Genomic DNA, 20,677 nt, shown 5'->3' with positions numbered 1-20,677 from the left:
TGATTGGTTTGCACAAAAGTTATAGTGTTTACATTACAAACTATGGGATATTTTTATTTAATTATATATTTTTTTTACTAGTAATGGCGGCGATCAGGGACTTATAGCTGGGCTGCAATATTGCGGCGGACAAATCGGACACCTAACTGATACTTTTGACACTTTTTTGGGGACCAGTGACACTAATACAGTGATGCTAAAAAAAATGCACTGTCACTGTACTAATAACACTGGCAGGGAAGGGGTTACCATCAGGGGTGATCAAAGGGTTAAAAGTTATTCCTAGGGAGTGCTTACTAACTGTGGGGGAGGTGATATGACTGGGGGAAGGTATGCTTAGCAGAAACACAGGATCAGTACATTCCCCTCTCACAGAACGGCGATCTGCCTTGTTTACATAGGCAGACCACTGTTCTGCCTGTCTTCTGAATGATCAGCGGATCTCATGGACATCGCGTCCGCTGGACCCGCTGATTGGCTGTCCAATCACAGCAGAAGCGGATCAGACCAGGAAGTGTCAGCAAGTGTCCTTAAATATCATTAAAAGACATTAAAACAGGCACAGAGCGGCTGTCCTGTTACAGTATACGTGCGTGGGGCGGTCCGCAGTTAAAGTGTTTGTCAATCCAATTTCTTTTTTCCATTTTGGGCAGAGTAGAAAGTGCTAGGACCCATGTAGAGATTTATGCTATCTGGAGCTCTGTTAAAGATATCTCCCCTTACTCGCAACAATGGCTGACATTTTTATATAACAGGTAGTAAGGGAAAGTGCTTTTTTTTGTTGTTGTTGTTGTTGTAGGAAAAGGGTGGAACCCCTGTCAAGGTTTTTTTGTTTGTGACCTTGTTGCAGACTTTGCCGCACTTTCTTTCGTTGTCCTGACTGGGGTTCCAACCCATTTCCACTATATCAAAATAAAAAAAAATAAAAAAAGGGTTCTCGACTGGACATGCACTTTAACCACTTTTGGACCAGAAAAATTTCCCCCTTAATGACCAGGCCAATTTTTGTGATACGGCACTGCCTTATTTTAATGGACAATTGCACGGTCGTGCGACGCTGTACCCAAATAAAATTGATGTCGTTTTTTCCCACAAATAGAGCTTTCTTTTTTTTAACACAAAAAGGTGCTTTATTGAAATAATCAAAACACGTCACAGAACACCAGTATACAGTTGTAAACGTACATAGTGCAGTACAAAGTAGTTTTAAATATAGAGCTTTCTTTTGGTAGTATTTGATCACCTATGTGATTTTTATTTATTGTGCTATAAACAAAAAATAGCAACAATTCGGAAAAAAAACTATATTTTTTACTTTCTGCTATATGCCATTCCCAATAAAAAAAAATGCCAATTTTATTATCCTTTTAGGCCAATTGGTATTCTGTTACATATTTTTATTTAAAAAAAAAATCCCAATAAGCGTATTTTAAATTGGCTTGCGCAAAAGTTATCACGTCTGCAAACTAGGGGAAAGATTTATGTCATTTTTATTTATTTATTAATTTCTTTACTAGTAATGGTGGCGATCTGCGATTTTTAGCGGGACTGCAGACCCCTAGCTGAAATTTTTGGGGGGACCAGTGACATTACTACAGTAATCAGTGCTAAAAATAGGCACTGTTACTGTAATAATGACACTGGCAGGGAAGGGGTTAACCCAGGGGCGATCAAAGGGTTAAATGTGTGCCATGGGGGTGTTTTCTAACTGCGAGGGGGATGGGCTTGTGGAATCAACACAGAGACCTGTGATCCTAAATAGGAGGAACCCAGGTGCTTTGTATTGATTCCTGAGGGAACAAGGGTCTGCTGTGTTAACAACAGCAGACCGCCGTTCTCTCTTCACGGGGAGTCTTCGGGGGTTCCTGGCAGCAATCGTGGCCATTGGCCAAGTGAATCAGCTTCCCCGCTGGCGAACGGGGGCCCCCAGGATCGCTCCTGCGGATCGCTGTACAGGTATGGTGATTCTCGCAGCCGAGCCAGCCGCAGTATATATGCAGCGGGTGGTCGGCAAGCAGGTAATTGATTAACCAGAAATTAACATGTTTTCCCTTCAGGAATTAACACTTTTTTTTTAATGAAATAAAGCTGTTAGTTACCAATTGGTTAACATTTTTTGGCTCGTAACTGATCATAATACATTGTTCTTATGTAATTCAATACTGTAACTTTAACATGCTTAGAAAAAAGAGGAACATGATTTATACATGGTTAATGTAGGAGAATTTTTGGACTCCCAAAATGTTTTTGTTAAAATATGTGTAAGTGCCGGTTCACACTACCGCGGCACGGCTTCGGGGGCGACCTGTGGAGTCGCGTGCACCACGACTTCGGCGCGACTTGCACGGACTTCACATAATGGGATGTCTATGCAAGTCGCTCCGATGTCGCCCCGAAGTAGTACAGGAACTATTTTATAAGTCGGAGCGACTTGAGTCACTCCTATTAGAACGGTTCCCGTAGCACACAATGGACAGCGACTTGTCAGGCTGACCAGTCGCCTGACAAGTCGCGGTAGTGTGAACCGATACTAAGTGTATGCTGCCGTATAAACATGTTACGCATGCAAGTTCTGCTTCCTGCTTAGTAGCACAGCATAGTGACTGTGCTTCATTGCTCCCAATTTGTGTGAAAACATCCCCCCCCCCCCATATGGTTAAATGATCTTAACTCAGCCGCTCTTAATCGGGGTTGCTAGTTTTATGCCTTGCTATACAGATGATCAATTGAAGAGGCACTTACAATCATGTAAATGAATTGCAATAACCAAAAAAAAAACAAATGGCACAGCAAGCAAGTAAAATGACTTTCAGTTAAATGTTACTAATAATAACTTTAAATATGTACTTACTGAAAATACATTATAATTTCTCTTTAATATGCTTCCTGTCAGCGAGAAAAGCACACTATGAGCAGGGTAAATCATTTAGAACGCCATCCAGTTTATAACGTACATTCATCTTCAGGTAATGTAGTCTGCTTTCTTGTACATGTATCTGTATTATTTGCACAGTATATAAGCTCTAGAAAATATGTTTCAGAAAATAACACTATCAGCAGCAGCCAGCATGGATTTAAAAAATGAAAGGCCAGTCCTTTCAAACAGATGTATTTGCATTTTTATGGAAAAAAAAAACAGCTAGAAACATGGACAGAAGGATGATGGCGGATTAGCGTTATTCATCTCAGCACTATCAAGTGTAAGTAAAGTTGCTGGTGTAGAAAATTCAACGTTTTCCTGGATACAAAACAAACTGAAGACATATGTGGATCAATCAATGATTTAAGGATATACTGCATATGTCTTAACTCTCGTCAAGGGAGACGTTGTGTTTTACTAGTTCTGGACCGGAAGGATTTGCCCCCTTAATGACCAGGCCATTTTGTGTGATTCGGCACTGCGTTACTTTAACGGAAAGTTACGCGTTTGTCGACCCTGTACCTAAATAAAATTGATGTCCTTTTTTCCCCACTAATAGAGCTTTCTATTGATGGTATTTGATCACCTGTGCGATTTTTATTTTTTTCCCGGAATAAACAAAAAAGATCGACAATTCTGAAAAAACAAAAACAATATTTTTCACTTTCTGCTATATAACATTCCCCCAAAATTTTTTTTTTAAAAATCTATTTTTTTTCATCCTTGTAGGCCAATTTGTAATCTGCTACATATACTTGGTAAAATAAATCTCAATAAGCCTACTTTGATTGGTTTGCGCAAAAGTTATTGCGTCTACAACTAGTGGAAAGATTTCACTTTTATTTTTTACCAGTAATGGCGGCGATCTGCGATTTTTAGTGGGGCAGCGAAATTGCAGTGGACAGATCGGACCCCTAACTGACGTTTTTGACACTTTTGGGGGTACCAGTGACATTACTACAGTAATCAGTGCTAAAAATATGCACTGTTACTGTAATAATGAAACTGGCAGGGAAGGGGTTAACACAGTGGGTGACCAAGGGGTTAAATGTAAGCCTAGGGGAGTGTTTCTAACTGTATGGGGGATGGGCTTTTGAAATGATCACAGAGGCCTGTAATCCTATGCAGAGAGATCACAGACGCTCTGTGATCATTCCAGAGAGAAGAACGGTCAGCTGTGTTTACAAAAGCTGACCGTTCTTTTCGCTCAGCGGGGAGCAATTGCGGGTGTCAGGCGTCAATCGGAGCCGCCTGTCCCGTGCATTGGAGTCCCCGCTGCAGTCTCCAATGCTCCGCCCCCTAGCTGCAGGCACGCAAACGATGTAGAGCTTCGTCAGTTTGAGCAGGAAAGCTAACCTGCCACAGTATATCTGCGCGGGCGGTCCAGAAGAGGGTAACTAAGCGACCAACTAACCTAAGCATGCAGTAACTATCCTATTGTATAATTACAGCATGTGCCCAAAGAATGAGGTCAGCTGACTACCTGAATATACTGAATGACCAGGTTATTCCATCAATGGATTTTTTTCTCCCCTGATGGCATGGGCATATTCCAAGATGACAATGCCAGGTTTTATCGGGCTCAGATTGTAAAAGAGTGGTTCAGGGAGCATGCGACATCATTTTCACACATAGATTGGCCACCACAGAGTCCAGAACTTAACCCCATTGAGAATCTTTGGGATGTGCTGGAGAAGGCTTTGTGCAGTGGTCCGACTCTCCCATCATCAATACAAGATCTTGGTGAAAAATGAATGCAACACTTGACGGAAATAAATCTTGTGACATTGCAGAAGCTTATCGAACCAATGCCACAGCGAATGCGTGCCGCAATCAAAGTCAAGAAAATATTAGAATGTGTTTTTTTTTTTTTTTTGTGACAACTCTTTTTTTTTGGCCAGGCGGTGTATTTTCCTTCATATGCTTATTATGAATAGAAGAGTTTGTGCTCCTTCCTTTTTTTTTTTTTTTTTTTTTTTTTTTAAATGAAAATACATTTTGACATTGTATGAAAGAAATTGTTTTCCTACTGCGATCGCTTTTACATACCAAAAATATGAAAGAAAAAAAAAAAAACAGTTGCACTAAAAATTTAGTGGTTAAAGTGGTTGTTAAGCCACTACTATAAGATATTCTAATCCCCTCTGTAATATAACACTAAGTGCTCCTGTGCCTATCTTCTAGAAAAAATATGCGATCTGTACCTATGTGAGAGCATCTCCCGGCGATCAGCTGACCCATCGGCTCTCTTCTCTGCCCGGCTGTCAGCTCCAGTGGGCGGACCCAAACACTGCCGCTGACATCAGCCGGGGAGGACGGGGAAGAGAGGAGAGAAAGAGCCGAGGGGTCATGTGATCGCTGGGAGCCGCTCTGATATAGGTACAGATCGCATACTTTTTGTATAAGACAGACACAGGAGCACTTTGTGTTATAATACAGAGAGGATTTGATTATTTTATAATAAATATGAGAGCAGCAGGAGTAGAGGGGGAGGCACTGACACAGCAGACAGGCAGGGAGGGGATGGGGAAGGAGGACACAGGAGACAGAGACGAGAGCTGCGGATGATGGAGGAATGTAAACTGACCACGATATCATGGCTCAGCAGCCATGATACACTCTGGTCAGTGTACAGAGGGGAGGGCAGAAACTGGCAAAATCAGCCAGGTTTTTTAGGTGTTACAGGGGGCCAATTTACACAGCACAAGCTCTGTGCTCTATAACATGCTTTAAGGAAACAATATCTACAGTGGGTACGGAAAGTATTCAGACCCCCTTAAATTTTTCACTCTTTGTTATATTGCAGCCATTTGCTAAAATCATTTAAGTTCATTCTTCTTCCTGACAGAACTGGAGAGGATCTGCAAGGAGGAATGGCAGAGGATCCCCAAATCCAGGTGTGAAAGACTTGTTGCATCTTTCCCAAAAAGACTCCTGGCTGTATTAGATCAAAAGGGGGCTTCTACTAAATACTGAGCAAAGGGTCTGAATACTTAGGACCATGTGATATTTCACTTTTTCTTTTTTAATAAATCTGCAACAATGTCAACAATTCTGTGTTTTTCTGTCAGTATGGGGTGCTATGTGTACATTCATGAGGAAGAAGAATGAACTTAAATGATTTTAGCAAATGGCTGCAATATAACAAAGAGTGAAAAATTTAAGGGCGTCTGAATACTTTCCGTACCCACTGTATCTATTTTTTTTTTTTTTTTTAGGGTAACAAACGCTTTAAGTAGAGGTTACCCTCCAAAATAACTGAGACAGGGCAGGCAAAGTTATATTTCAATCTCAATGCTGGATTTGGTCCTCCCGCTTCTAAGATTTACTATTGGTCAACATCCTTCATGCTACAGGATAAAAAGGGGATGGCGCTAAACTCTAATTTCACAAAAAAATATTCCAGGTTGATGATATACTAATTTCACTGTATCTTTTAACCCAGTAAAAGGACACAACAGGGAGTCCATTCTGAAGAAGGAGCAGTATACATCTGTATATTATGAAATCTAAATTACCATTCAATAATTATATGCTGTTTTCTGAGGCAAAAGGCTCTCATTAACACTTCCATGCCCAGAGATCTTTGATGTCTTGATACCCATTCCAAACTTAGCAGCGTCAGTATGCATCAGTTTTATATAATGTATGTTTTTATTTATTACAGGTACTTATGTAGAGCTGTCAATTTACGCAGCTATTTATATATATATTGTACATTCACATTACATAGTTACATAGTTAGTCAGGTAGAAAAAAGACACAAGTCCATCTGGTTCAGGGACATTAGTCCCTGCCCTTAAGCAGCTTGAACTCTAGGGTCCCTTACTCACATTCACAGGGCCGGCGCCAAGCATAAGGCCGCCTGGGGGCGCCAGAGGAGGGGGGGGGCGCCAAAGCAAGGCAATCCCTAGGAGCGAGGAGTCCCTTCTCGCACTGTACCAGCCCGGCAGCTTAGTACACACTGAGTCGACTGACAAGAGGAGGCTGCTCCGCACAGCCCCGCCCCCGGCCGCTGTTTAATTCATTGACCTGGCTCGCAGGCAGCAGCAGCATCCATCCCCTACAGCACCGTGACTGTGACTGTCCCTTGTTGGATGTTCACTATCTCCGGAGCCTGAGTTGGTGGGCGGGGTCAGGGTGTGTAGCTGCCTCTTCACTCCTCCTACAAAGACTCCTACCCTCAGGTTGGCTGATCTCCCCGCTAGGAGAAACAGGAGGAGACATCACAGCAGCCCGGGAATCTTCATCACCTGCTATGCTGTAAGTGTGTATGAAATCCCTGACAATCCCATGTATGCAATCCCTGACAAACCCAGGTGTCATGTATACAGTCTCTGACCACCCCATGTGCCATGTATGCAATCCCTGACAATTCCATGTGCCATGTATGCAATCCCTGACAATCCCATGTGCCATGTATGCAATCTCTGACCATCCCATGTGCCATGTATGCAGTCTCTGACCACCCCATGTGCCATGAATGCAATCCCTGACAATTCCATGTGCCATGTATGCAATCCCTGACAATCCCATGTGCCATGTATGCAATCTCTGACTATCCCATGTGGCATGTATGCAGTCTCTAACCACCCCATGTGCCATGTATGCAATCCCTGACAATCCCATGTGCCATGTATGCAATCCCTGACAATCCCATGTGCCATGTATGCAATCTCTGACCATCCCATGTGCCATATATGCAATCCCTGACAATCCCATGTGCCATGTATGCAGTCTCTGACCATCCCATGTGCCATGTATGCAGTCTCTGACCATCCCATGTGCCATGTATGCAATCCCTGACAATCCCATGTGCCATGTATGAAGTCTCTGACCAACCCATGTGCCATGTATGCAGTCTCTGACCATCCCATGTGCCATGTATGCAATCCCGGACAATCCCATGTGCCATGTATGCAGTCTCTGACCACCCCATGTGCAATGTATGCAGTCTCTGACCACCAGTGATGGAAGTAACTGCGTTTAAGTAAACCGCGTTACTTAACGCAGTTACTTTAGAGGGTAACGAGTAATCTAACTCAGTTGCCGCTACTTCGGCTGCGTTACCGCAATTACATCTACCGCCACTAGATGGCAGTAGTGTAATTGTAATTCCCCCTCTCCTCTATGACCGTGGCCGGCGCTATCCGCGGTACTGGAGAGAGAGAGAGGAGGAGGAGACTGAGGACTTGGAGAGGCGAGCTGCAGAGCACAGCACGCCAGGCCCAGGAGGGCAGAGCATTGCCACTTTGCCAGCAAGTGGGTTGCCGGCGGCCATATAGATTTTATTATAAAAATATAGTCCAGGACCTGGAGTCTCCAGGGCAGCAGCAGGAAGTCCACCACCAGTCAGCCAGCCCAGAAGAGAAGAGAGAAGCGCAGACAGACAGGCCTGGAGGAGGACGGAGCCAGACGGACCCGGACCACAGTGTGCCAGTGCCTAGGCAGGCCACACCACCACCAGCAGCCAGCACAGCAGGTACCAAAAAACTAAAACCTCACAGACTCAGTCACAGTCAGTAGTCAGGACTCAGACCACAACCACCAGTGTGCCACACCACCACCAGTGTGCCACCACCAGTGTGCCACACTGCCGCCACCACCACCAGTGTGCCACACCACCACCACCAGTGTGCCACACCACCACCACCAGTGTGCCACACTGCCACCACCAGTGTGCCACACCGCCACCACTACCACCAGTGTGCCACACCACCACCACCAGTGTGCCACACCACCACCACCAGTGTGCCACACCGCCACCACCACCACCAGTGTGCCACACTGCCACCACCAGTGTACCACACCGCCACCACCAGTGTGCCACACTGCCACCACCAGTGTGCCACACCGCCACCACTACCACCAGTGTGCCACACCACCACCATCAGTGTGCCACGCCGCCACCACCATCAGTGTGCCACGCCGCCACCACCAGTGTGCCACACTGCCACCGCCACCACCAGTGTGCCACACTGCCACCACCACCACCAGTGTGCCACACTGCCACCACCACCACCAGTGTGCCACACTGCCACCACCACCACCACGCCACACCACCACCACCACCACCAGTGTGCCACACCGCCACCACCACCAGTGTGCCACACCATTAGTGTGCCACACCGCCACCACCCGTGTGCCACACCACCACCGGCAGTCAGCCACTCCAGGCAGCAGAAACCAAAAAACAAAAAAATACAGTTACTCACACAGTCAGGAGGACTCAGGACTCAGACCCCCACAGTGTGCCACACCGCCACCACTATTAAAGATCTTATAGACTATAATTGATTATAGAATAGTAAAATAAAAAGTCACAGTTACTTTGAGTCACTAACTCAATTACTTTTTGGGAGAAGTAATTTGTAACTGTAACTAATTACATATTTAAAGTAAGATGACCAACACTGCTGACCACCCCATGTGCCATGTATGCAATCCCTGACAATCCCATGGGCCATCTGTGCAATCTCTGACCATCCCATGTGCCATGTATGCAGTCACTGACCACCCCATGTGCCATGTATGCAGTCTCTGACCACCCCATGTGCCATGTATGCAATCCCTGACAATCCCATGTGCCATGTATGCAATCTCTGACCATCCCATGTGCCATGTATGCAGTCTCTGACCACCTCATGTGCCATATATGCAATCCCTGACCATCCCATGTGCCATGTATGCAGTCTCTGACCATCCCATGTGCCATGTATGCAGTCTCTGACCATCTCATGTGCCATGTATGCAGTCCCTGACCATCCCATGTGCCATGTATGCAGTCCCTGACCATCCCATGTGCCATGTATGCAATCCCTGACAATCCCATGTGCCATGTATCCAGTCTCTGACCATCCCATGTGCCATGTATCCAGTCTCTGACCATCCCATGTGCCATGTATCCAGTCTCTGACCATCCCATGTGCCATGTATCCAGTCTCTGACCATCCCATGTGCCATGTATCCAGTCTCTGACCATCCCATGTGCCATGTATCCAGTCTCTGACTGTCTCTTGTGCCATGTATGCAGTCTCTGACCATCTCTTGTGCCATGTATACAGTGTCTGGCTGTCTCTTGTGCCATGTATACAGCCTCTGACTGTCTCTTGTGCCATGTATACAGTCTCTGACCGTCTCTTGTGCCATGTATACAGTCTCTGACAGTCTCTTGTGCCATGTATGCAGTCTCTGATCATTATTTGAGCCATATATGCAGTCTCTGACCATCTTTTGTGCCATGTATACAGTCTCTGACCATCTCTTGTGCCATGTATACAGTCTCTGACCATCTCTTGTGCCATGTATGCAGTCTCTGATTGTCGCTTGTGAAATTTCTGCAGTCTCTGACCATCTCTTGTGCCATGCATGCAGAACCACTATAGCTTAAAGGAGCACAAATAAAGTGTATGCCATATGGGAAAGGGGGGCGGGGGGTGGGTTGAAGTGGGAGGAAGAATGGGGGGGGGGGGCACCAAAATGCACCATCCCCTGTGTAGTCAAAAATCCTTGCACCGGCCCTGCACATTCATACATACTAGGGCCAATTTAGACAGGAGCCAATTAACCTACCAGCATGTCTTTGGAGTGTAGGAGGAAACCAGAGTACCCAAAGGAAACCCACACAGGCACAGGGAGAACATGCAAAATCCAGGCATGTAGTGTTATTTTTTTAATACTCTAATTGTATCAGACAATTACAGTGACAGTTTTAAATAGAGGCACACTGCCTTTTGGTGCAGTGGCTTCTGCAAGGTCACGTCCTCCTTTTCTGAATGAAGCCTCCAGCCTGCATGTGATCAATATATCATAACTGATTGGTTCCCAATTGGTGGAAACTCAAGCTGTCAGAGATGGTTGGGTCTTGAAAGATATAAACTAAGCTGGTCATACACTAGTAGATTTTTCAACTAATGTTCAATAAACATTCATACAAAGATTCTCAGCACATTTGAAGATTTGACAAATGCTGTTTAAAAGTATTTCACAATTTAGTTTGCTTTTAACATCTGAATTTGGAATAAAGGTTTTTTTCCCAAATGAAGACCCCATTAACTGTTAGTAGTTAGTTAGCTTGAGAACATTTTTCCATCATGCTCCTTCGAATTTTCTTGTCACTAAGGTCAAAAATAAATGTTGATTTGACCCTAGTAAGTGTTAGAAAACAAACATTCTTAAAACAGAAAAAGTAAACAAATTGTGTAAAGTATTCATAAATCAGGGAAAGAGTTTTTAAACTTCTTGGCAAAACCTATATTTTGTACAATCTCTAAATAATATCACATCTCATGCAAAGGTCTATGTACAGTTTATCTTTCCAAGTCTTTTTTTTTTTTCTGAGCAGTAACACCCATACACATGTGTAATTCTGAAATCTTTCCCTGTAATCAATACACTGACAAGAGCTCTTGTAACAGGTATCTAACAGACTCATGAGGAAAGGTAGCCTGAGAGTCATAAGTAGCTGTATATAAAAGAAAAGTAACTGCATTAGAAAATATAATACTGTTGGCAATAGTGTGATACTCCAGACACATACATAGAAAAAACAATAATAATATTCATAGAGTGTCAGAAGGATCTCTGATGACAAGAAGTAAGGCAATGGTGCATTTGACAGATTATTTACATCCGACATCAAACCTGACTGCCTCACTGTTCATTATGCAAAATGGCAAACATAATGAAAAAAAAACAATAAAATACAAAAAATAACCATATCACTGTATAGAAAGTCAGTTGTTTACCTCAATTTAAATCTGCACTATGACAAAATACTTGGAAATTTACAAAAACAGTAAATTTTAGCAGAAAGTCTAGATTGCCGATAAACTACAGCAAAAACATTGGAATGACACCACTGCGTTCCATATACAGGCAATCCCCAAGTTACAAACATCCAACTTACTGTATTTTCTGGCGTATAAGACTACTTTTGAACCTCAAAAAAATCCTCCAAAAATGGGGGGTCGTCTTATACGCCGAGTATAATATCTCCAAGGTACCCTAAGTATAAGTATTACCGGTAGATGTAATCTCTCAAGACACTGGCTGTGTGGGAATCCTGTACCGGTATACCGTATGTACCGTAGCTCGGCTACATACAGTGTACTGCGCTGAGCCAATCGCGGAGAGCGATTGTATTCTAATATTGAATGCAAAGCCTGCTCGGATTGGCAGAGTCAGAGAGGCGGGCTGATGTTACTCCGCCTGCTCGGATTGTAGCTAGATCGAAGCTACGGTACATACGGCATACCGGTACAAGATTCCCGCACAGCCAGCGTCTTGAGATTACCGGTAATACTTATATTTAGGGTACCTTGGAGATATTATGAGAGACATGTATTACAGTACTTGGGGTACCTTGGAGATCTATGAGAAATCTGGTGTTGCCTTGCTTCGGAAGGGGGGTAGTCTTATACGGCGAGTATAGCCCAAAACCTATGTTTTAACTTGAAAATTAGGGGGGTCGTCTTATACACCCAGTCGTCTTATACGCCGGAAAATACGGTATATACGACTCAAATGGAGAGAGGCAACAGGAAGTGAGGAGAAATCTATCCTCAGGAAGGGAAAAAGGGGTCTCTAGTGAAGCTTTATCACCAATCCTTGTTTCCACGACAACCGAAAATTTTCAATTTTTCACAGGGACAGAAAGTGAGGTGAAATCTTTTGAACAGGGGTATAGACAGCAACACAAATGTTACAGGGATGTCAACCCTTCCCTGTGCTATCCAAAAAAACGTAAAAATTATTATTTTTTGGTGGAGTTCTACTTTAAAAATGTAACTGTTACAACTTACATATGAATTGGACTGATGTGAATGTGCAATATGTATGTGAAGTGCTGCGTAAATTGCCAGCACTATATAAGTACCTGTAATAAATAAATAAAAAAAATAAATTTAACTTAAAGCGGCGTTCCAGCTGTGGAAAAAGAAATTAAAGTCAGCAGCTACAAATAGTGTAGCTGCTGACTTTTAATATATAGACACTTACCTGTCCAGGGAGCCCGCAATGTCAGCACCCCAGCCAATTTTTGGATCGAATGCCGGGTGCTGCTGCCGCCATTCACTATAAGGGAAACCAGCAATGAAGCCTTTCGGCCTTGCAGCCGGTTCCCTACTGTGCATGCGCAAAGCGAGCTGAGTATTCTCATTGGCTCAGCGGAAGTGGAAGGGGAAAGGGGATGGAACTTCAGAGGGATGGTGCCACGGCGTTGTCTCCCGGAAGTGGGGAAGGGTACCTGTCAAAAACAGGTACCCATTCCCCCCTCCTGCCTGACAGGGGGCAATTGTAGCACCTGAGGGGGGGAGGAAGCAGATGAGCAGAAATTACACTTTTGGGTGGAACTCCACATTAAGAACAAACCCACAGATGCTATTTTGTTTTTATTTAACAGACAAGCAAACAAGAAGGCGCAGGCATCTAGTGCATCACCGATGGACATTTATTCAATAAAAAAGGATAAATAATGGATACTCACAAGATAGCAACTAAAAATTGACCAAAAGCCCCTTTTGTGTCATTGACATCAAGGGGTGTGTAGCTGACATGTTTTGGGCATGCACCCCCTTCCTCAGAGGAAGGGTATTCCCCCCCTGAAACGTGTCAACTACACACAAACCTTGATGTCAATGGCATATGAGTGTCTTATGGTCTATTTTTAGTTGCTTTCTTATGGTCTATTTTTAGTTGCTTTCTTGTGAGTATCCCTTTTTATCCTTTTTTTATCGAATAAATGTCCATCAGCGATGCACTAGGTGCCTGGATATTCTTGTTTGTCTTTTTAGTGTCACTTTGGATTACCCAGCCTGAGGAGGGCTGCATCCGCCTAGGTTTTGGAATTGTTGTTGCCTTTCTGCATTCCACCACAGAGGGCCTCTTAGCGCTGGAGGTGTTGGCTAATTTCTGTGTATCTGCTATCTTGTTTTTAACCCAAGGACTGCCTATATACAGTCTTTTAAAGTAAAATTACAGAAAATCAAAGACTTAGAGAAGTATATATTTTATATCTATTTCATGCCAAGCTAAATGTTCAGTTATATATGCTTTCTGATCACTGCAGTTGAATTTGCTATATAAAATATTACATAATAATGTGACTTTGCTCTGAGAATAAAACGGAAAATTCCTATCATACTTACCGTAATTTTCCTTTCCTGGTGGTCTCCATGGCAGCCTACGTGTGGGTTAACCCCGCCTCCTCTCCAATGGTATAGGACCCCCCTCTATAAATTTCAGCTTGCAGGCACAGCCAGTGTTCCATATCTTAGCCGAATCCAAGACCAGAGGGTGGGAACTCCGGCTGCCATGGAGACCACCAGGAAAGGAAAATTACGGTAAGTATGATAGGAATTTTCAGTTTTCCTGGCAGTCTCCATGGCAGCCTACGTGTGGGAAATAACTAGCCCAAACCACACGGGTGGGAATGTTTCAAATCAAATTTTACTTCAAATTATTAGCAGACAAAACAGTCAAGCCAAAATTAACTGAAGATAAGGAGGCTGGCTCCACACAATAATGTGTCATAAACGTATTTACAGAAGACCATGAAGCTGCTCTGCAGACTACTTCTGGTGCAACATGATGTGAAGCCGCCCAGGACGTTGAGATGCTTCTCGTCGAGTGGGCTGTCACCGCCTCCGGAGGAGCCAAACCCTCTACACAGTAAGCTCGCTGAATGGCAGACACAATCCAGGCCGCAATGGACCTTGACGAGGCCCGTTTCCCTCTATTCTTGCCTGAGAAAAGGACGAAGAGATTATCCGATTGTCTGAAAGAAGACGTTGACTGGAGATATTCCATAAGAGTTTTCCCTACATCCAAGGGATGAGGTTCATTATCCTCTGAAGAACGAAAGGTAGGAAGTACAATCTCCTGGTTCTCATGAAAAACCGATGATACCTTCGGATTGGAATTGAGCATCGGAATTAGGACTACTCGGTCCGGGAAAAACGTGAGAAAAGGTTCTTTATAACCAAGAGAACTGATCTCAGAAACTCTTTTAGCTGAAGTGATTGCTACTAAAAAGGCTGTTTTAATGGTAAGATCTTTAATGGAGTCCGACAAACTAGATCTTGAAAGGACGTTAAGGACAAGGGGAAGGTCCCATTTTGGGAACCTTGGCTTCCTCTGAGGTCTGAGTCTGACCGCACCTTTGAAGAATTGTTGTATGAGTATATGCTTGGCCCAGGAGAACCCTGAGAACACCGATAAGGCTGATATTTGCACCCTGAGAGTCCCAACTGATAGGGACTTATCCAGACCTGCTTGAAGGAACTTCAGGACTTCTTGAACTCCGAAATTCAGGGAATGATTTCCCTCCGGGTACGTGAATTCCAAGAATCTAGACCAGACTCTACAGTAAACTCTGTTCGCGCTAGGTCTCCTAGAGTTCATTAAAGTAGGGATTGCCCCGGGAGGGCATCCGAGTGACTCCAACCTCTCCCTCTCAAGAACCAGACCGTTAACCTGAGCAAGGCGGGGCAGGGGTGTAATGTTGTTCCCTGCGAGAGAAGGTCTGTTTTGATGGGCAGGGGAATCGGGCTCCGATAGCTGAGTTGCAGGAGAAGTGGGAACCAGGGCCTGTTCGGCCAGTGAGGGGCTACCATGACGATCTCCACATCTTCTGCTTGGAGTCTCTGAAGAAATCTGAGGATGATGGGAAATGGGGGAAAAGCATATGCCCTGCTGAATTCCCATCTGTCGGTCAGAGCATCCGTTCCGCATGCTTGGTGACACTTGCTGCGTGTGAAGTACCGGACTAGCTTGTGGTTGCATGGAGATGCAAACAGGTCTACTTCTGGTGAGACCCCTAGGGACAGAATCCACTTGAATGAGTCTATGTGGAGAGACCATTCGTTGTGATTCAACTGAACTCTGGAAAGGAAATCTGCCTGAACATTCTGTGGCCCCGGAATGTAGGCCGCCGAGATGTTGGACAGATGGGCTTGGGCCCATGTCATGATTGGGTCTACTTCTTGAAGAAGGGAGAGACTCCTGGTACCGCCCTGTCTTTTCACATAAGCCACTGCCGTGGTGTTGTCCATTCGAAGAAGTACGGATTTGCCTTCTATTAGATGATGGAAAGCTTGAAGAGCTAGAAAAGCCGCACGAAGCTCCAGGACGTTGGAAACCGGGGAGTGGGCTTGCGGGGGCCATTTCCCTTGAGCCACCTCTGTCATGCAATGGGCTCCCCAGCCAGAGTTGCTGGCGTCGGTTGTAATGATGACCCATGTGATGGGGACTAGAGAATGGCAATTGAGCAGGTTCTTGCGTTGGAGCCACCAAAATAAGCTGCTCCTCATGCTGTGGGAAATAAAGATATGCTGATCGTGATCTTCCGGATTCCACTGCCGAAGGAAGCCCCTCTGAAAGGGCCGCATTCGCCACAGTGCCCACTTGACCATAGGGGCCGTCGAGACCATTGTGCCGATGATCTTGAGACACTGGGATGCCGTCAGAAAAGAGGATGAGAGGGCTGGAAGGATCCTCTCCCGAACCACCGGGATTTTCTCTAGAGGCAGAGAAAGTGTATTCTGAACGGTGTTGAATTGAGCCCCTAGATAGACCAGATGTTGAGAGGGCTCCAGATGACTTTTTTGAAGATTCAACAACCACCCGAACTCCATGAGAGTTGTAGTGACCAGGTCCCTGTGGAACAAAAGTTGATCCCGGTCTTGTGACAACAGTAGAAGATCGTCCAAGTAGTGATGTAGACGTACACCCTTTGTTCTGATTAGTGCCACCACAGCTAGAAGGACCTTGGAAAACACCCTTGGGGATGTGGACAGGCCAAAAGGAAGGCAGATGAACTGGAAGTGTTGATGTTCTACCGCGAAACGAAGGTACTTGTGGAAGTTTACTGCTATAGGCACATGGAAATACGCGTCTTTGAGATCTATTGACACTAGCCAGTCTCCTGGAAGTACTGCTTTCTGGATAGTAGATAAGGTTTCCATTTTGAACTTTTCGTTCTTGATGAACCTGTTGAGATAGGTGAGATCTATCACAGGGCGCCAGGATCCATTCTTCTTCTGTACTAGAAAGAGGGGCGAGTATACGCCTTGGAATCTTTCCTGCACGGGCACCGGAATTATTGCGCCCTGAGCTACCAAAGTGCTTACATAGTCGAGCAAAACGTTTCTTTTCTCGTCCTGAGAAGGCAAGCGAGTGGGAATAAATCTGGACACGGGATCTGTTGAGAAAGTCCATGTGTGTCCTGTGGACACTGTCCTGATGGTCCAGAAGTCTGAGATTGAGGCCGACCAGACACGCTGAAAGCGGAGCAGGCGTGCCCCCACCTGGCATGTCTGAACGGGCCCAATCTCAAAAGGACTTCGAGGTTTCTTGACCGGAAGGTGCTGAGCCTCTGACCGGCTTACGAGAGGATGCTTGGCTGCTCTTCCAATTTCTCCTGTAATCTCGCCCAGGCCTATATGAGCGGGCATCCTTTGATCGCTCTGAAAACTGCTTTCTTGGTTGCTGCTTCTTAGGGCCAAAGAGGCGCCTATCTTGGGGAAGGAGACCTGACTTTCCACCCGTCACTTTAGTAATTGCATTATCCAATTTGTTTCCAAATAAAGAGGAACCTTCAAAAGGGATTTTGCACCAAGCCTGTTTAGAGGCTGGGTCTGCCAGCCAGGGACGCAACCACAGGGCCCGTTTGGCTGTGACAGAAGCCAACATGGATCTGGATAAGAGACGTAACACATCAATGGATGCTTCTCCAAGAAACACAGAAGCTAACTTCAGTTCCTGAACAGGAGAGTTCTCTACTGCATCTTCAGACACACTTCTTAATTTTAGTTCAACATCAGAAACCCAGGTTTCCATGGCCTTAGACATGGCTGCTAGTGCTAGCACAGGTTTACAAGCCGCACCGGCTGTGACATAAATTCTTTTTAAATCCAAGTCCATCTTCCTATCCAGAGGGTCTTTAAAGGACACCGCATTATCCAGCGGGAGTGTAACGTGTTTAGCCAGTCTGGAAACTGCAGCATCAATCAGAGGAGCTGATTCCAGGTGACTGACTTCTTCCGATTTAAAAGGATACAACTTGGACAGTTTGGAGGATAAGGAGGTCTTGCTGTCCCCTTTATTCCACTCTTCTAGGATGACATCCTTCAATTCTGACAGGAGCGGAAAGTTTAGCCGCTCTTTCCCCAAATGTTTGAAAAACCTTCTCTGTTTTACTTGTGGGGTACTGGGATCTTCCCATTTTAGAGCCTCTTTGACTGCTCTTATGAGAGGTGCAACAAGGGCAAAATCAAAACCCCCAACTGCACCTTCCTCTTCTTCCGAATCGCTCTCTGAGGATTTCCCGGAAGTGAAGCTTGGCTGAGAGGGACCTTGCTCTTCAGGAGCATCAGCAGGAGAGCTGGGAGTAGCAGATCCAGGTGTGGGACTAGCATTCCACTCTTTCATGGATTGTTGGACAATCCGTTTCACCAGGGATTCCAATCTCTGATCTTCAGACTCTCTTTCACCAGCTGCACGAGCGAAACAGGGCTCGCAAAGGGACTTGTCCTCCGGGACATGCGCCCCACAACCCCAACAGGCTCTCTGGGCCGTATGGCTACTGTGGCGGTGTGTGCGGTGTCTGGAGGAGGAATGTGAGCGTCTCCTCTCATGTCTGCTCCCTGATGGAGACTCACGGCGTCTTGACCTTGAAGATGATTCTCTTCGTGGCCTGACAGGGTCTCTTTCTTGACCAGACCTGGAGGAGCTGGGAGAAAGAGAAATCCAGGGAGACACAGGATTTAGCCATGAATCATGAGCCAGCATCCCTCCCTTCATATCCCTCTAAATGTACCAGCACTCACCTGTTGTGAGAGGGCTGGCCACAAGAGGGCGGTGAAGCAGGATCCATGTTTCAGGCAAAACCACAAACTCACTAGGAAGTAGAGCATACAGGGATCACTACAAAGCAATAAGGAACATTCAGGTGTTGTCCTAATATGCATCCAACCGCTCTCTCCCCCCCCCCCCCTGCATACCACAAAAAGGTATGCAGCATCCGGTCCCCACATACCTGGTAAACAAACGGACAAGGTACCGGGAAGACGTCGCTATGCCCACAGTGCATTCCCAAATGCTCTGGAGCTGACAGGCATTTAAATTTTCGCGCCAGGATGACGTCAGCGATGGCCGGCCGTGATCGCAAGTGCGCATGCGCGGACCAGGCCTCGCTTCCGATCGCGGCGAAGTGCGCATGCGCAGGCAGCGAGCGGAGCTCCATTACCATACAGCGCATGCGTCCGCCGGACTGAGCGGAGGGGAAGCAGGAAGGAGATGGCTGGAACGCACGGAGCGTTCCAGCCGCCATTGGGCCACCAGGGATAGCAAAGAAAGATAGTTTGGAGACAAACAAACATAACAAAAACACTGCCATGGAGGAGACAAATCTTCAGACCCTGTCAGGATATCCGTCGGCCATCCGAAGCACCGCACAGTTATCAGCCAAAGGGGATTTTGAAATGTCACTCACCCGCCCGTGGCTGGGCCCTGGACATAGACACCGACTTTCATTCTGAGGTAAGCCGACCAAATTCCAACAGGAAATAATCCAAATAGTTGGTCCTTGGAGGAGGACAAAAAAGGAACACTGGCTGTGCCTGCAAGCTGAAATTTATAGAGGGGGGTCCTATACCATTTGGAGAGGAGGCGGGGTTAACCCACACATAGGCTGCCATGGAGACTGCCAGGAAAGTGTAGTTTAGCAGGCATGATGCAAATGGTCATGTATGTTAAAGTATTTCTATTCATATTATGACAGGAATTATTATATTTATTTATTTTTTTATTTTATAATGTCACAATTTTTATGGAACAAAGTGAAATTTAGTATTCAGGCCTAATCTGAGATGGCAGCACAATGGCATCATGTGAAGATAGGTGCTTCTCACATATTGTGATAGCAGTTTGAATGGGATCTAGTTAGTACTGATCTATTGCTGTATGTAGCAAGTGAACAAATGAGGAACTTTTTTTTTATATGGCAATCTTATGCTGCCAGCTTCATCATTCTCCACAACTAGTGGCTGCTGATCAAAGGTTAATGCCTGCCATTTAGAAAGTACCCTGTATAGTAAGTATATGGCATCCAAATTTAGATGGATGCCTTTTCCAGGAACGTCTAGAGCAGTTATGATGAACCTTGGTACCCCAGATGTTTTGGAACTACATTTCCCATGATGCTCAACTACACTGCAGAGTACACGAGGATCATGGGAAATGTAGTTCCAAAACATCTGGGGTGCCTAGGTTTGCCATCACTGGTCTAGAGTGACTTGGGTTTAGAGGAAATGGGTTAAATAATAGTGGCTACCAGACTAAGGACATCTAACAGCAGAAAAAGGTACTGTGGGGGAAACCTCTGGATTGAAAGTTTTTGACTATTGCAATAAAACAGATGGTTTTGTTTTTTATCTTTTAATAAATTCCTAATTTTTATAATGTTAGTTTTGGTTGAAATGCGGCTTAACATGTACTATCCACTGAAAATATTACCAATCTCATTACAAGTAGACTATATACCAGTGTCACTAGCAGAAGAAAATTACTGATTATTATGTGAATGGGTCCAGAGTCCTATAGAAAATATTAGGATAGTGGTTGTTTGAGATCTTTAAAGAAATACAGGAGTTACAGAACAAAGTAACAGAACAGAGTGCACATTAGGACCAGGCAATCTAAGACAGAGACAGCACAGACCCAAAAGGATAAAAGACTTGTTCTGACACCAGCCCACAA

The 20,677-nt window shown here is 45.1% G+C and overlaps 1 protein-coding gene across 1 annotated transcript in view; it reads right to left on the bottom strand.

The window, feature by feature from the left end:
• LINGO3 (leucine rich repeat and Ig domain containing 3) overlaps positions 1 to 20,677 on the bottom strand; it is a 185,641-nt gene that overhangs the window by 84,154 nt on the left and 80,810 nt on the right. The window lies entirely within an intron of this gene.

This window comes from Pelophylax lessonae (assembly GCF_965119305.1).
Source record: "Pelophylax lessonae genome assembly, chromosome: 1".
In the NCBI taxonomy this organism is placed as follows: Eukaryota; Metazoa; Chordata; class Amphibia; order Anura; family Ranidae; genus Pelophylax; species Pelophylax lessonae.
This window is presented reverse-complemented; position numbering and strand designations above follow the sequence as displayed.